At 44.1% G+C, this 15,294-nt stretch overlaps 1 protein-coding gene across 2 annotated transcripts in view; it reads left to right on the top strand.

Annotated features, from left to right (window-relative positions):
• TMEM178A (transmembrane protein 178A) overlaps window positions 1-15,294 on the top strand; it is a 235,876-nt gene that overhangs the window by 60,280 nt on the left and 160,302 nt on the right. For both annotated transcript variants that reach the window (XM_070512208.1, XM_070512209.1), the window contains exon 2: window positions 6,590-8,579. The gene's annotated coding sequence lies outside the window, so the exon portion shown is untranslated. The remainder of the gene's footprint in view (window positions 1-6,589; window positions 8,580-15,294) is intronic.

The following is a 15,294-nucleotide window of genomic DNA, read 5'->3' as shown; positions in this document are numbered from 1 at the left end:
AGTAAATTTTGGTGTGCAAACTTTTGTCTCAGGCTCTGCTTTTGGGTGAAACCCAGGCTAGGACAACATTCTAGTTCAAATTGTTGAAAGACAATCTAATCCCACCTGGCAGATAGACTTGGTTGCTTGGTTATGACTCTATTATCCTGTCCAATCTCCTGTGAGGGGCTCTCTCTTCCAGAGATGTAGCTGGGACTTCTTAAAGTAGAAGAGGTAGAAGGGAGAGATGGTTGTGTGAGGCAAAATTGATTAATATGTCCAGTCTAGAGCCTTGCTACTGCGAGAGTGACCTGCTGACCAGCAGCATCAGTACCACCTGGGAGCTTGTTAGAACTGGGGACTCTCAGGTCCCAGCCAGATCTACTGAAGGTAAATCTGATTTTTAACAAGATTACCTAGGTGATTTGCACGTACATTAAAGTTAAAAACTCTACTCTTGAGGGAGTAATAATTATCCAGTTCAGGGATATTTTTACAAGAGATAAGATGTTGAATCCAAAGGTCAACAGGAAGCACATACAGGGGAAGGAGAGAACATATATGGGGGGCTGGAAAAGGAAAGTAGGACGAATCTATGTGAAAACACTTTAAATCCATAATAGGAAAAACACTCTTACCTAGGTCATTATACCCTGCACCATAAACCTCAAAAAATGTTCAAGTGGGAAGATAAAACAACCCTCCAAATCGGTAGAAAACAATGTCTCCATGTCATTGTAGACACAGAGCAGGTTCTTATTGAACAACTGTTAACTATTGAACCCAAGACTTGTGTTAGGGGTGGGAGAAGTGTGTTCGTGGGGAGGGCAGAACCAATCTTGGCAATCCACCACTTCCCTCGAGGCACTCTGGGCTTGGCCATTACCTCCCCAAGCTTCTAACATTGTTCCTCCTCAGTTCACTGCCCCCTCTCTCATGTAAAAACTCAGTTACAGGCATGGTGTACTGGTAAATGTTTAAGAACTGGCTCTCCAGAGACAAATATAAAGCTCTGATTTGTAGTGTTTGCCAATATCCGTAGTATAAGTAATCCCGCAGTGGCTGATTGTGAGCTGCCAATGTAGCTGTACTGAACATGGAGCTGGGAGGTGGTACGAACTGGCTCCAGCCATTGGAAATAAGTGGAAGAAAGGGCAAGGAGGAAAACAAAGAGTTGAAAGGACACTATAGTGTGGTTTATAGCCTTCCCAGAAGTGAGGGAAGGAAAATTAAGTTGATGAAGCCCTGGAGTACTTCCTTTAACTTCTAGTACCATGATTCAGAAACATAGCTATCTACTTCTTCAAGTCAAAAGGGCTTGCCTTGTCTCCTTGGCTCTATGCTGCAGATTTGGCCACCTCATCCAACCTATGGCTATGTCTTAGCTTCAACTTTATTGAGAACATCCTTATGTTGTAGCTCTAAAAGAACCAGAAACTCAACTGGAGAAAAGGTTTTAGGACAGCCAGAGTGACTTGTATTCTATATTTACTAAAGCTTCTTCCTTAAACATTATCGAGGCTCTGGAATGCTCACATCCACCCTTCAAGAACACAACACACCCCATTCTCCCCTGCCTGAGTGTAGTCCTAATGACTCCTACCCAGCTTCCTCAGGTGTTACACACCCTGCTTCTCTGGCCAGAGTTCAAGCCCTCACCTGGTTTCCTTGGACGTCATCCAAGAACTACATGCCTGTCTTTCCTGGCAGGTCTCCAGCTGGCACACGCCTTCCTTCCCTTGGGGATATTAGCAGATAATGCATATCTAACTTGCTGTAGGCACTGGCAGGCGGCTTAGACCTGTCCCCCTGCCCACAAGCACTGCCTTGGGCTCAGTGTTGGTTCTCTAAGGCATGATCCAGGAACCCTATTTCCTCTGGGCTCCTCCCAAGCTGCATAACTGTTGATTTCTGTTTGGTGAAGCTCTAGGCCAGCTGAACCACTCTCTCCTAACCTTTACTCACCAAGCAGACACTTGAATTTCCCATAACTGCTCTGGTTGCTCACCTTTTTTGCTTTTTCTTAGAAAACATCTAGTGCTAGGAATCCAGCTTACAGACAGCTTACAACTTACATGAAAAATAATTTTTTGTAACTTTCTCTTCAGTGTCTAATCTAATCAATGATGACTTTCAGGAAAGAAACACTTTTCCTGGCATGTTAAAGGTGTTCACGTTTGCAGTCCTAATATCTGCTTGAAATGTAATCGTTTGTTTCAACCTCTCCCCAGATGAACGCACTTTCATTTTTAGATTTATGGTTTGATTTTTGTTTCTTCTAAAATAGAGACGGAAGTAGCAGAAGTTCCTTTATCTCTACCTGTCAGAGCTGGGACCTCTTCTCTGAGGATTACTTCTTTGCCAGCCCCCCAAAGCAGACACTGGTTGGATTTATTCCTTTTAATTCACATTCTCTCTCCATAATATACTCGCCTCTGAGCACATAAACACATCACCACCGCTTCTTACAAAGTCAACGCCAGCTTACATGATTAAGAACAGTCTACGCTGACAGAAGCGCTCCGGGTGGCTCAGCCAGCTCACCACAGCTTCCATGTCTTTCTAGGTTGGTGAAGGCACTGCGGCCAGAGGCTGGTGTGTCCTTCCTGCCAGCTGAGAACCTTACTCCACCCTTTGAGTGTTCCATTCAGAATGAAGGCCAAAGGTTTCCAGACTAAAAAATGCCTTTAATTCAAGCCCAAGTTATGCAGGAAGGAGTCTCAGCTTCTGCTGCCAGGCCTGAGAGGCTGACCAAGCTGGAGCATCCTTGACCTTTCTTCTTTCTCCCAGATGTCCAATGGACTTATGTCCAATTTGTCTTCTAACGCTCCACAGAGAGTTTCATTCTGCAAGGCCTCTGGCGAGTTTGGAAGGCTGCCAATCTGGACACAAAAATGGAAGTGCCTGAGGAGAGAGATTCTTCCAAAGTTCTTGGTTGTCAGAGAGATGAACATCATCAAATGACTGAAAGAAAAGATGAAAGGGATCAACAGTGTAAGCAGTTGTGAGATTATACTGTCTAAATAACTGAGCTCAGGATGAGGCAAGAGCCATAGCAGAGAAAATCCTGCACTGGAATTGCTAGCATTCTGAGCAGGGCTTCAGGGAACTTATCAGAGAAGGCCAACTTGAATGGGCACTAATGAGTTGATGACTCAAATCCAGGAACGAGTAAGACTGTAGCAACCAAAGCCAGATGGAGGTGGGATGCTATGCAATTGTTAACAGGCTTTGGGCCACAGGATGAGACTGGCTGACCCCTGCCCAGTGAGCAAATGATCAGATATTTAGCTAAAATATGCACTGTGAATATGCCCAGAAGAATTCTTAGTGCATGGACTCAGACCTGCTAGCTCTATGTTTTATTAAAGCCCTTCTTGGGATGAAGGACTATGCTAGATGTGGGCAGATTTTAAAAATTCATAGATCGGGCCTACCTGAGTCTCGTATGTTGTAGGTACTCAGGAAATGGTTTACTGATTACAATGTAATAGGGCTCATCCCCTGTCATGGGGGACAACGGCCATGGTCCTTAAAGAGTGGGTGATAATGACAGATGTTCAGAATGTCCCACAGTGGTATGTAGCGCCCAGTCCACAGATGGGCTGCCCTTCTGCTTGGATGGGGCTTCATCTGTTTATTCCAAAATGGTAAATGCTGGGTGTTCTCTTAACTTTAGAAGGGGTAAGATAGCACAGGGCATTAATACAAGTCTTGAATTCAGGCTGAGCGTGTCAGATGGGGGCATTAACATATATCTTGAAAAGAGGAAAGTAGCCTTTCCCTCATCCTCCTCACTTCCAACAATATCTTTCCAAATGTTCTCTATTGTTTTGCTCCGTACAGTTAGGTCTTACTCTGTTTGCCTTATAAGGGATTTCAGGGTTTCAAGCACTCTCGCCATAGGAAGTTTTTCCTGCTGTTCTGCCTGAGTTGCCTTCTGCTTAATTTTAGTTCATTATGTCTGTGAAGACAGGGAGCACTTTATGGGGCAAAAGGCCCAATCATCGTGGGAAGAATGAATCATTCCAAGAACAGTGAGATGGACTGGAAGGCGAAGGCGGCTGAGGGGCAGGAAGCTGGGGGTGGATGGTTTATTGAGAACAGCACCAAAACAGTCTGTCTTCTCTCTCCCTTACTCCCACTAGGGGGTGCCCAGCATCCCAGAATAATCACAAATACTAGGAAGTTGAGGTTTGAGGGGGCATCTCCTAATCTAAGGGCACTGGATGACCCAGGTTTCCTGCATCTCTGCCTTGATTTGACAAGAGATGAGGGGGGGAAGACGGGGGAGGGTATGGAGAGGAATCTCAGATCAGTAAGTACACAAATGCTCTTTAAGCATTTGAGGATTCTTAATCCATGGAAACTTCTGGTGATATCCTGGGTTCTCTAGGACCCACTGGTCTTAAAGTCAGTGACTGGAGTAATTGTGGAACAGAAAAGTTCCCCTGGGCCTTGCAGAGGTGGCAGCATGATATTTTACTCCTGGAGGTCAAGAAGTTGTGGGGGGCGGGGATAAGAAATGAGCACAGCTGAGGAATTGGTGGGTGATTAGGGACACAGTAAAGATCAAGAATGAGGTGAGATTCCGAATTAGAGTGGGTAACAGGTGTGCATGAACCTCAGGGAGAGGTGCGGGTATTCTCAGGGTCTCAAAACATCTAGGGCTTCAGAATGGCCACAGCAAAACCTTCAGTTATGAATAGTTTTGTGGAAAGAACATGGAACTTGGACCTTGACAGGCAGGAGTTCAAATTTCAGCTCAAGCATTCAATAGCTATGTGACCTTGGGAACTTGGGCAAGTTATTCAATCTCTTTGATCCCCAATTCTCTCCTCTTCAAAATGAGACTAATGATGCCAGGGTTAGTTGAGAATGTAAAAGATAATGCATATAAAGTACTAAGTAAATCTGTTCTTCTCTCTTTCCCTTTTTCCTATTTGGAAGTGACTGTGGGCAAAGAAAGGAGATGGATCTACTGCTGCAGTTCTTGTACCCCAAGACTTTGGATACTGCCACTGCAGCCCTGGGCCAGGAGGGTCCTCTTTGGTTTCTGGAGTTTTCTGCAGGCAGAACTTCAGCGAGCATTCAGGGCATACTAGAGAACTCCTGCCGCTCTGACTCTTCAGACCAGCCCCTATACTTTGCAGGCTTTTGGGCCATAATTTAGAAGGCAGCCCCCAGCTAAATTTTTAGAGGTCACCATCTGGTCCCGAGGCCTTCAGTCTTGGAGAATGAAGTTGTCTTGTCCACAGTCACACAGGGTGCCAAAGTCTGGCCTAGAATCCAGGTGCAATGCTTTCTCCTGTATTACCAGTTAATTCATGCTAACGTGACAATGACTCAAAATTCTTTTCAGCACAGTTTTCCAAAATATGGGCCATAGACCACCTGTACCAGCATCTGCAGGTGGGCTTGTTAAAAATGCAGATTCCTGGCTCCCTGCCAGACCCGTGCAATCAGACTTTCTGATGCTTAAAAGCAACAGCTTACGAAGTTAGCAGTCCCAAGTTAACATGCGTACAGGGGAACATCAGCCTCGGTCTGCCAGAGTACTCTTGCGAGGGAAAGGTGGGGTGCTTGGGCAGACTTCTTAGTGCTTTGAAAATCAAACCCTGCAGGTATTTCTGACTCTGCCTATTTCTGGAGCCAGCTCTGTCCCTAGTTACTGACTTACTTCCCGTGGAACTTCCTAAATGTGGTTGGAACCGGAGGAGACAGTGCGATTCGGAAAGGTTAGTTTGCTTCACTCCTGAGCCACAGTAACAGCCTGGCCTCCTGTCAAGGCTCTGCGGTGGCAGTGGGAGGAAGGGTATTGGTTTTTGTTTCTGGGGATCAGGCGGCACCAGGATAAAGGCTGATCACCGGCTGTCACTTCCTTTGCATTGACAGAGCACTTGCTGCCAGGCTAGCTGTACTTAGACTGAGGGTTGGGGCACAAACATCCCTTCTTTAAAGCTGTGGACTCTGATCTCTCAGTTGATAGAGAGATGGGCTCTGGATGTGGGAACAGACTCCCCAAGCTTCCTCCTGACAGCAAGGGCTACATGAGCTGGCTTTACAAAAGGAACTTGTGACCATGGGTCACTCTCTAGAGAGACAAACTTATTCAGACTTAGAGAAACAGCAGTGACAGCAGCCTCTGCATTAAGTTTTGACTGGCTCCTGCAGCCCTTGGAGTAAGTGAGTTCATCTCGGCCTCTGGGGTGTCTCTGCACTGCAGAACTACAGGAGGTGTACAGGGCATACTGGGGGCTGCAGAGAGATCTTGTAAGAAGGATCCACATCAGCTTCAAAGTACTCAAAATGAGCATAAAAATGCTACCGGGAAGACAGTTGTTGCCGCCTTAAATGTTTTTGTGGGAAATAAATATTAGTGAAATAAAACAAAGCAGGTCATTATTGTGTGGCACACGTCACTGTCCTGTGCACCTAACCCGCCTGCTGGCTGACTCCAGGAGGTCGGAGGTGGGGACATACGGAGCTGGTGTCAGCCTTCTTCCTTCAAAGGGGCTACAGCCCTGAATGGAGTGTTGAGTGAAGAGCGCCCCCTGTAAAGCATCATTTTCACCTTCCCCAATCTATTCTTTCCCTTTTTGTTTTCTAGGAACAAGAGGATTCATCTGACTCAACTGGAGGTGGCTCCCTTCCCTAATTTATTGTTCCATTCTTAAGGCTTCCCCCCTACCGAGCTCAGTGTGAGCAGACTGGAGCACGGGAGGATGCAACCACCAGAGAGGCAAATTCACGGATGCAGAGCTGCCCCTCCGCTGGGTCCGAGGCAAAGAAAAATCCCAACCACGTTCTTGTCATTTACTGGGTTTTGTTGAACCTGGAAAGGAAGCAAATTCCAAAGGCAGGAAATGACCCAGAGACCATTACAATATGGGAAAAGCCAAGCTGTGCTTCCGTCACTTTGTTTCAAGCTATTCTAATCTATGTCCCAGGAAGCCTAACCCATTACCAGATGGAGATCTGTTTTCAGACGCCTCTTGGCATCTGCCACTCCCGGCTGGTGACATTTGCACATTTCAGGAGGCAAACCTGTCCCCACATCTTCAAACTTCCGGAGAGGTGCAGCCCCAGGAAAGTCCTTGGGTCTCTGGCTGACAGCACCAACCATCTGATGCGCTTCATCTGTAGCTGGACTGCTGCTGGCCTCCAGCCTAGAACGCTAGCACACGGAGTCTCGTCTCGAAGATTTGCAGAATCTGAAATCAAAATGCCCCATGCTGCCAGAAAAGGCTGGCTCCCTTGCCTGCTTCCTAATCCCTTCTCACCAGGCTTTCCTAAAGAAACCCGATGAGTCAGGAAGGAAGAAAATGTGTCTGAGGGAGATGTAGGCGTGGGCTGCTCTCTCATTGCTTCTGAAAATTTCCTCCTGTTGCACGGTGCCCGTAATGGTTACAGATTCGGTCGTACTTCTTGTCTGTTTCTCCCTCTATCAGCTGTCACTTTGAGAGACCCTGCATTTACCACTCATGAAATTAGCTCTGCAAAAGCAGGAGGTCCTAGATGAGGAATTAGTCACTGTCGCCAAGAAGTTTTGACTTCACTTTTATCCCCAGGAGCAGGGCAAGAAAAAACTCCCACCTCTCTACGCAGAAGGAGCCATCATTCAGCTGCTTTGTTCCGGCCTGGGGGCCTGTACTTTTCCTAGGCTTTTAATTTTTACTGAACGCCATCCATCAGCCTTCCCACTGAAGGCTGTGTGCCAGTTGGATTCTAAGCACAGCGAGGTGGCTTCTGGGATGCCTGCTCCAAACAGGTATCCTGCTAACCCCCCAAGGTATTCGGAAAGGAGCTGTAGTTGAATGACTAATATGCCTAACTCTTTCAACACTTTCAAAATATTAAATGGATTAAAGTATAAAGAATCCAATATATTTGTTGACATCTGGCTTATAGAAGAGCTCCAGGAAGAAAGAAGGGGGAAGTTCCACATCAGGCCCGGGAAAATGGGAGCAGCGGTGGAGGGCACCGCTCATCTGCAGTCTGGCAGCCGGTACCTGTTCTGCAGGGCAAAACCGCTCTGTGCCACTATCCAAAATTGTGTGCTATTTATTATAAAAGAGGTTTTAAAAAACAAGTTCTGATGAGCTCGGAATTATCCCTGGAGAGGGAATATCATCTCCATTACAAGACAGTAGCTTAATATCAGAGGCAGTTTGTGTGAACTGCATGTAGCTGGTAGGAAACAGTAGATAAAATAAGCTTGGAGATCTTCATAGAAAGGGAGGGAGGTTAGAGAGAGAGAAAGAGAGTCTTTTTTGTCGTCGTTAGGAAGAGACAATCTTGCAGGGGATTTAAGAGATATGTGCGTCTCTCTCCCACCCTCTTTCCTCTGCTTATGGAAAATGAGCCAGGAACAAGCTGGACACAGGAGATAGATGGAGGCCTTCTCTCCAACTGTTGACACCAGCCAAACAGGATAAATAGTTCATATTGTAATGATGACAATGATAATGATGAAGAGAAAGCATTGACCCAGATGAAAAAAAGTTTTGATTTTAAGCTCTGCTTAAGCCCTGAAGTCCTGCTGTCAGAGCCACTTACATGATCCGAGGGACTTTTGACTACAAAGACGGGAATTTAAGGTGAGTGAAATAAGTACAATTGAACAGAAAAATCAGGATTAAATTAAGATGTGATTAAGAATGGTTAAAAATTAGTGAAAAAGTTACCAAATTATTCCTATTTTTATACTGTTTTCAATCTTGATCTAATTGTCTGTATAGAAAAACAACATAGTTAAAAACTTTATTCTTACTTAAACATGTAACAGAGCGAAGGATTTTGTTATGCTCCCTGGAGGTGCATATTTGGGATGCCCGGCCATTGGGGGCCTTCCAGTCTGCTACAGCCTTCACCGCAGACAAAGAACAGAGGAGGGAACACACAGCTTCTCGAGTGCCAGCAGTGAAAGGTCAGAGTTACAACATGACAGGAAATGTTACATTCTGCTTAACCCCAGGCCTCACAGAGGTAGTTGCTAGACACTTAAAGTGGGTGATTTTATTTTGCAAATGAGAGAAGAGAATCAAAAATGGGAAAAGAAGAGACCCATGAGTCCCGAACTGTGTGCTTGGTGCCCAGGGCACCACAGCAAACTCACAGGGGCACCGCGGCATATGTTCAATGTCGAGGAACACGTGTGAGGCTTGACATCTGTTGGACACCAGGTGAACTACTCGGTCAAGATAGTTCACAGTTTCAACATTAGGTTGCACTCCATTCCTTCCTAAGGCATCTTATCTTTGAGAAGCTGGGTCTTGAGTGGTTGTTATAAAATGCAAGTACCAAGTGAAAATCAGTGTGGAACAGTGTGGTGGTGGTGGTGTCTATACAGGTTCCAAGGCTTGAGAAGATGTTCAGTGCCCAGTTGTCATTTATGTATACTATTTTTTTCAAACAGCTAAGTTGCTGGGACCTAACTACTGTATAAATGGTATTTCTTTTAGGTTTTTCTTTTGGCCCATGGGCTCTGTGAAAACATTCCTGAGACACAAAGGTGCTGTGAATTGAGAAAGTTTGAGAACCTCTAGATTAGAGGAGTACCAACTGTATCCAATGGGCAAAGGTGAATTTTAATGGCCTAGACTCATTGGTAAGAATAAAAAATGGTTCTATCCTCCTTTCCTCATACCAGCCAGGGCACTGTTCCCAGTATTTTCCTCTCTTCCCACATTAAATGAGCATTCATAGGCTGAATGTTTTTTTATCAATGCAACTATTTGGTAGACTATTAAAACTTATCCGATACAATGCTTCTTAAACTATCTCCAGTGAAGGGTGTTTTATTTTTATTTATTTTTTTCGTTTCCAATCCGTCATGGACTACATGATGGTTAATTTTATATATTAATTTGGCTTGGCCACAGCGCCCAGATATTTGGTCAAACTTTGTTGTGGATGTTTCTGTGAAGGTGTTTTTTTTGGATGAGATTAACATTTAAATCAGTAGACTTTGAGTAAAGCAGATTATCTCTACAATGTGGGCCGGCCTTATTCAGTCAGTTGAAGGTCTTAGTAGAACAAGACTGAATTCCCATGAGCAAGAAGGAATTCTGCCAGCAGACTGCCTTTGGACTGCAATGCTCCCCTGAAATAAATCTCTCTCTCTATATGTGTACACAAACACACCCATCCTCTTGGTTCTGTTTCTATGGAGAACTCTGACGAATACAGATTGATACTTTTTAAAAGTGCAATAAAAATAGGAAAAAGGTCATATGCTTAAATATTGAGGAAATGTTAAATTGTTATAAAAGTCTCTAAATGCTTGCTTTCAGTTTCCATGTTTAGTTTGTCTAATTGGTAATAAACAGTTTGTGGAACACACTGAATAGAACTGGTCTCATAAAAAATGTAAATATATACATAATGCACACATATCTATATACACATGTAGTTATTTACTTTTTATTTTGAACTAATTTTATTTATTTTGAACTAATCTTAAATTTACCGAAAAGTTGCGAGACTAGTACAGAAATTTCCTGTATATTCCCTCATCCACCTTCCTCGATTTTAATATTTATATAACCATAGTACAATTTTTAAAACTAAGACACCAACATTGATACAAAACTCTTAACTAAACTACAGAGCTTGTTGAAATTTCATCAGATATCTTTTAAATAGTAAAGTCACAGCTCTAGGATGCACAACTGTAGTAGATAGTGGGCCAGAAAATTTTTGCAGAATGGGTTGAGAATGTTTCTTTATTTTGTTTGTAGATTAGCCAGTCAGAACTGGACAAGTTGGATCGTAATTGTGGATTGTTCTGTAGAAGAATATACAAACCACAAACCTCAACTGAAAGCGTCTCACATGTATTGACTAAGCCAAGGCTGCAACTCCTAAGCCTGCCTGTCTATCATTACTGCCAGGAATAACAAATTCTTTCGTATCTAGAAAGATTAGTTACTTAATGAGAAAATGTAAGAAAAGTGATGCTTGGATGTGAATCTGAAACGTCACGCCAAGTCACCCTTTCTCATCTCTTTTGTGAAGTCTTTTATGACTTTTCACAGGTAGACCCCACTGCAATGGCTTTTGGTTCCCCTACTGTAGTGACTAGACAGATTTCGGTTTTGGCACCTGTAACACTTTATTGCTGTAATTTGTGTGGGTGCCTCCTAAACTGCGACAACTCATGGGCACGGCTCTGTCTTATTCATCTTGGTATCTCAGTGCCTGGCATAATGCCTTAGGCGTAGCAGACATGCAATACATGCTCGCTGAAGGAATGAATGAATGAATTGAACACACAGTATGTTCACATCAACATTTTTTTTTCCCTACTTGATCTTGTTTGGGAAAGAGCCCATAATTTGAAGTTATTCCAATGAATAAGACAATGCCACATGTATATTAAAAAGGAAAGGTTTTCAAGGACCTTGTGTTTAAGAAACAGGCTTCGAATGCCAGGTGTGACTTAAAAGCTGAATAAAGAACGCCACTTTTACAAATAGCACAAGCGTTGGATGCTGACTCACTTTCTTCAGTAGATGTGTTGTGCTCCTTGGGTAATTTTATCCACCTTAGTAAAATCTGCTTTCTCCCTAGGCTGTTGTGTTCTTTTGAGTTATCATTACTATTCAGCATTTCTATAGCGTGTGTTTTCAAAGTGTTGTGTTTCTCATTCTTGATGAGCGAGGCAGACGATAGGTAGTGAAAGGGGGTTTAATCTAGTCTTACATGTAGCTGGTATTCAGTAAATTTTTGTTGACTGATTCATCACTGAACTCAATTGGAGCTAGACTGGTGCAAACTTATGGGAAGAGAGCTGCCCCCACTTTTACATGGAGGAGGTGTGGGGAGTGGGGGCCAGGGGGCAGGAGTACAAATGTTGGAGAGGGGAGGAAGTGGGAATTCCTCTCAGATGGGAGTGGAACAGCCTTGTGAATCTCTGACTTACGTTGGCAATCCTCAGGGCGCTCTGGAGTTATAGACACATCACGTTTATTCGCCCTGTGAAGGAGTAGATCCTTGGGTATTGGAGCTGCTGTTTCTTAGGAACAAATCATTTAGTGACTGCTTTCGTGTATCTGGTGATCAGTCTTTGGTATTCTATTTATTTCACCTGATTAAAAAACTGGGAAAAATAAGGTAATGAGAAAAATTTATAGAAACTCAGAACATGAAAGCTGAATAATGATATGTCCTCTTAGCAGTTGTTGCAATTATGGTAGGGTGACAAGGGACAAGGAAACTGTTGATCCTAAGGCTCCCTAGTGCCAAAGACAGACTGAGCATACCATTAAGAAATGGAGAGGGGAAGAGATTGACCTCCTATTTCTTGGAGGAGATTTCACCTCCTCCTAGAAGCTCTGCTCAGTGGCTTGCTCTGGTTCTGTCAATTGAGAGATGAGAAGGGTTTTGACAGTGGGGGTTGGGGTCATTGGCTTAAAAAATAATTTATTAGGTATCTGGTATCTACTCAGAAAATCCTCCCTCCTGTTTTGTTTTTCTTTTATTAGCAAATGACATTTATGTACTTTGGTTTTACTGAGCTATGACCACAAATATTTGTCTGGAACACAACATGGAAAAAAGGAAAGTTGACAAGATAAAAATACAAACCTTTCCCAGCAGTTGGGTTGACTGGGGGAAGTATGGAAATGCTCAGAGAACATGCTGCCATAAATTCAACCACCTATCAATCATGGGCCTGGCAGGCCAGGCTCGCCTGGGGCCATACGTGAAGGCCACCAGGGATGTAAAAGAACCAGGCTGGAGCTCTCAGCAAGGCAGATTTCTCTCGTCTTGGGTAGAAGCTCAGATCCTGACGCCACAGAGTGTTATGAGGATTAAGTGAGATAACGTCTGCAAAGGTGACTGACACAGAGCCTGGCGCCAAGCAGATGCTCAAGACAAAGTGGATTTCCTTCTCTGCTGTGACTTCATAAGGCCTCGGAGTGGGTTTCTGAAGACACTGTGTCTCAGATGATGGCTTCATGCCATGCGGGTATTCTACACTTTAGAAAACACTGAAAAGTTGGACCCATGCAAACTCCAAATTCTTCCATTCTGGTTGAGTTGAGCCATGGCTAGGTATGCAGCTCAGTTTCCTCATTTGCAGTGTGTTATGCTTCTGGGAAATAATCTTGTGACATGAATGAGGAAATATACCTGATATCATTTCCTCAGAAAATGATTGATCCGGATTTCAGCTCAGGAGAGATCCATCTGTGAGAACTCCCACCCAAAGGGGCTGCTACTATTTCTGTTTTGGGCAAGGACTCAATCTCTGAGATACCTGAGCTAGGATTTCTTCAGTAATACTTTACCGAAATCTCACAAATGTTTTGCTTGTAACCCTAAACCAGGGAGCAACATGAAGCCTTGACCCCTACTGCTTCACTCTCCACCAGAATTGTCATAACATCAACAGAGTTCCTGCCATTTGTGACCACCTTATGACCAGGCAATTCTACTTGCCTTATCTCCTTGGCCAAAAGGCAAGTCTCCTGGCCATGTATCCTTTTCAGTCCCTTGTCCCTAGATGTTGCTGCACGCTCTCTCATTATGCTTTCATTTGCAACCTCCTCTCAACTGGATTCTTCCTGTCAGCTTTAAAGCATACTTAAGACTCCCGTTGGGAGTCTTACCGAACCCTACATTCTCCTCAAACTATCACATTCTCTTCTTCTAGAAGAATGTTTATACTTGACTCTGTTTGTTCACCTCCCACTCAGTCCTCAGGTCACTGTCAGGTTCACTCTTTCCCCATCAATCCAATCAAACAGTCTGTGCTAAGGTCGTTCATCTTCCTTGACCTCTCAGCAGTAGTCTACAGTGTTGACCACCCCTCCTCCTGGAAACACTGTCTTTTCTTGGCTTCAGTGACACAGGACTCTCATGGTTTCCTCTGACAGCTAATTTACTCTCTCTTTTGCAGCCTTATCTATTCTTCCCAGGTCAATAAATATTGAAATACCCAAGGCTCAATCCTGGACACTCTTCTCTTCTTATTCTATATTTTATTGATGCCAAAAATGTTTCCCCAGCCTACATCGCTGCTCTGAGCAATAGGCCCACATATCCAACTTAACACTTATCATCTCCACTTGGAAGCCTCACAGGCATCTAGAATATAGCACACGCAAAAGCAAGCTCTTGATCTTTGCCTCAACTCTCTTCAGTGCTCTCTATCTCACTGAAGGGTTAAACGCTCCAGCACTTGGAGTCTCCATCACCCTTCCCTCTGCTTTACCATTCACATTCAGTTTTGCCTTCTAATCCTCTCTGGAATCCATGCTCTTCTCCCTACTTCCATTCCAGCTATCCTACTCTAGGCTACCGTCTTCTCTTACCTGGATTGCTGTGAAAGCCTCCTCACTGGCCTATCTGCAGCCATTTTTGTCTCTGCCTTCCACGGTGTATCCAGAGTGATTTCTTCATCTGATCTTCATGTTCCCCCACCCCGCCTAAAAATGTTTAAAATACTTGAATGCCTTCCCATTGTTTTGGGATACACTATTCCTTAACATGACCACAAGGCCCCGCACCTATCCACCTTCATCTCAAACCTTGCTTCGCCGTGCTCCCTGCAATCCAGCCACTCTGTCCTTCTTTCAGTTCCTTTTACTTGCTATGCTGCCTCTCACCAATTGCTTTTTGCCCAGAATGCTCTTCCCCCTCTTCGTCTTGTAACTTCCACCCTCTCTTCAAATCTCAGCTCTGTCATGGCTTGCTCAGGGATGTCTTCCCTGACGTCTGTGACCAGGGCAAATCTCTACCAGATGGCCCTGGGTACTTCTCTTTCACAGCTCTAACTTTATATTTACTGGTGTGACTATTTGGTTAAAATAAATTTGCCACTGACAGTAAAGTCCACTAGGGTAAGGACTGTACCTGATTTTCTGTGCCTAGAACCAGCACAGTGGCTTGTACATACGTACTAGGTGCCCAGTAAATACAGTTGTTGAATGAACGAATGAATAAATGAATGAATGAACACAGACTTTTGTTTTCTGTAATTCCTCTGGCTCCGCCTTCTCCTGGCCATTTCACGCCTGCCCTATCCTTTGTCTAGTCATTGGGACTTCCAATCATGGGTTTGGTTTATATGTCTAGTGCCACTGCTGGGCCTACTTCCTATTATTGGTAATGAAACCCATGAGGTTCCACATAGCCTTTGGGGACTTCCTCCTTTGTAATATATTTAGCTCTCCTGCAGTGATTTTGTTATTATCAGGATTCTGTTCAGGATATCAGGCTTGGGTAATAAGTACCTGTGGTCCTCACCTGGAACAATAAGATCATGGAATTGAAGGGAACCCTTACTAATTATTTAGGCTAATT

The sequence above is a fragment of the Equus asinus genome, chromosome 6 (assembly GCF_041296235.1).
Source record: "Equus asinus isolate D_3611 breed Donkey chromosome 6, EquAss-T2T_v2, whole genome shotgun sequence".
In the NCBI taxonomy this organism is placed as follows: domain Eukaryota; kingdom Metazoa; phylum Chordata; class Mammalia; order Perissodactyla; family Equidae; genus Equus; species Equus asinus.
This window is presented reverse-complemented; position numbering and strand designations above follow the sequence as displayed.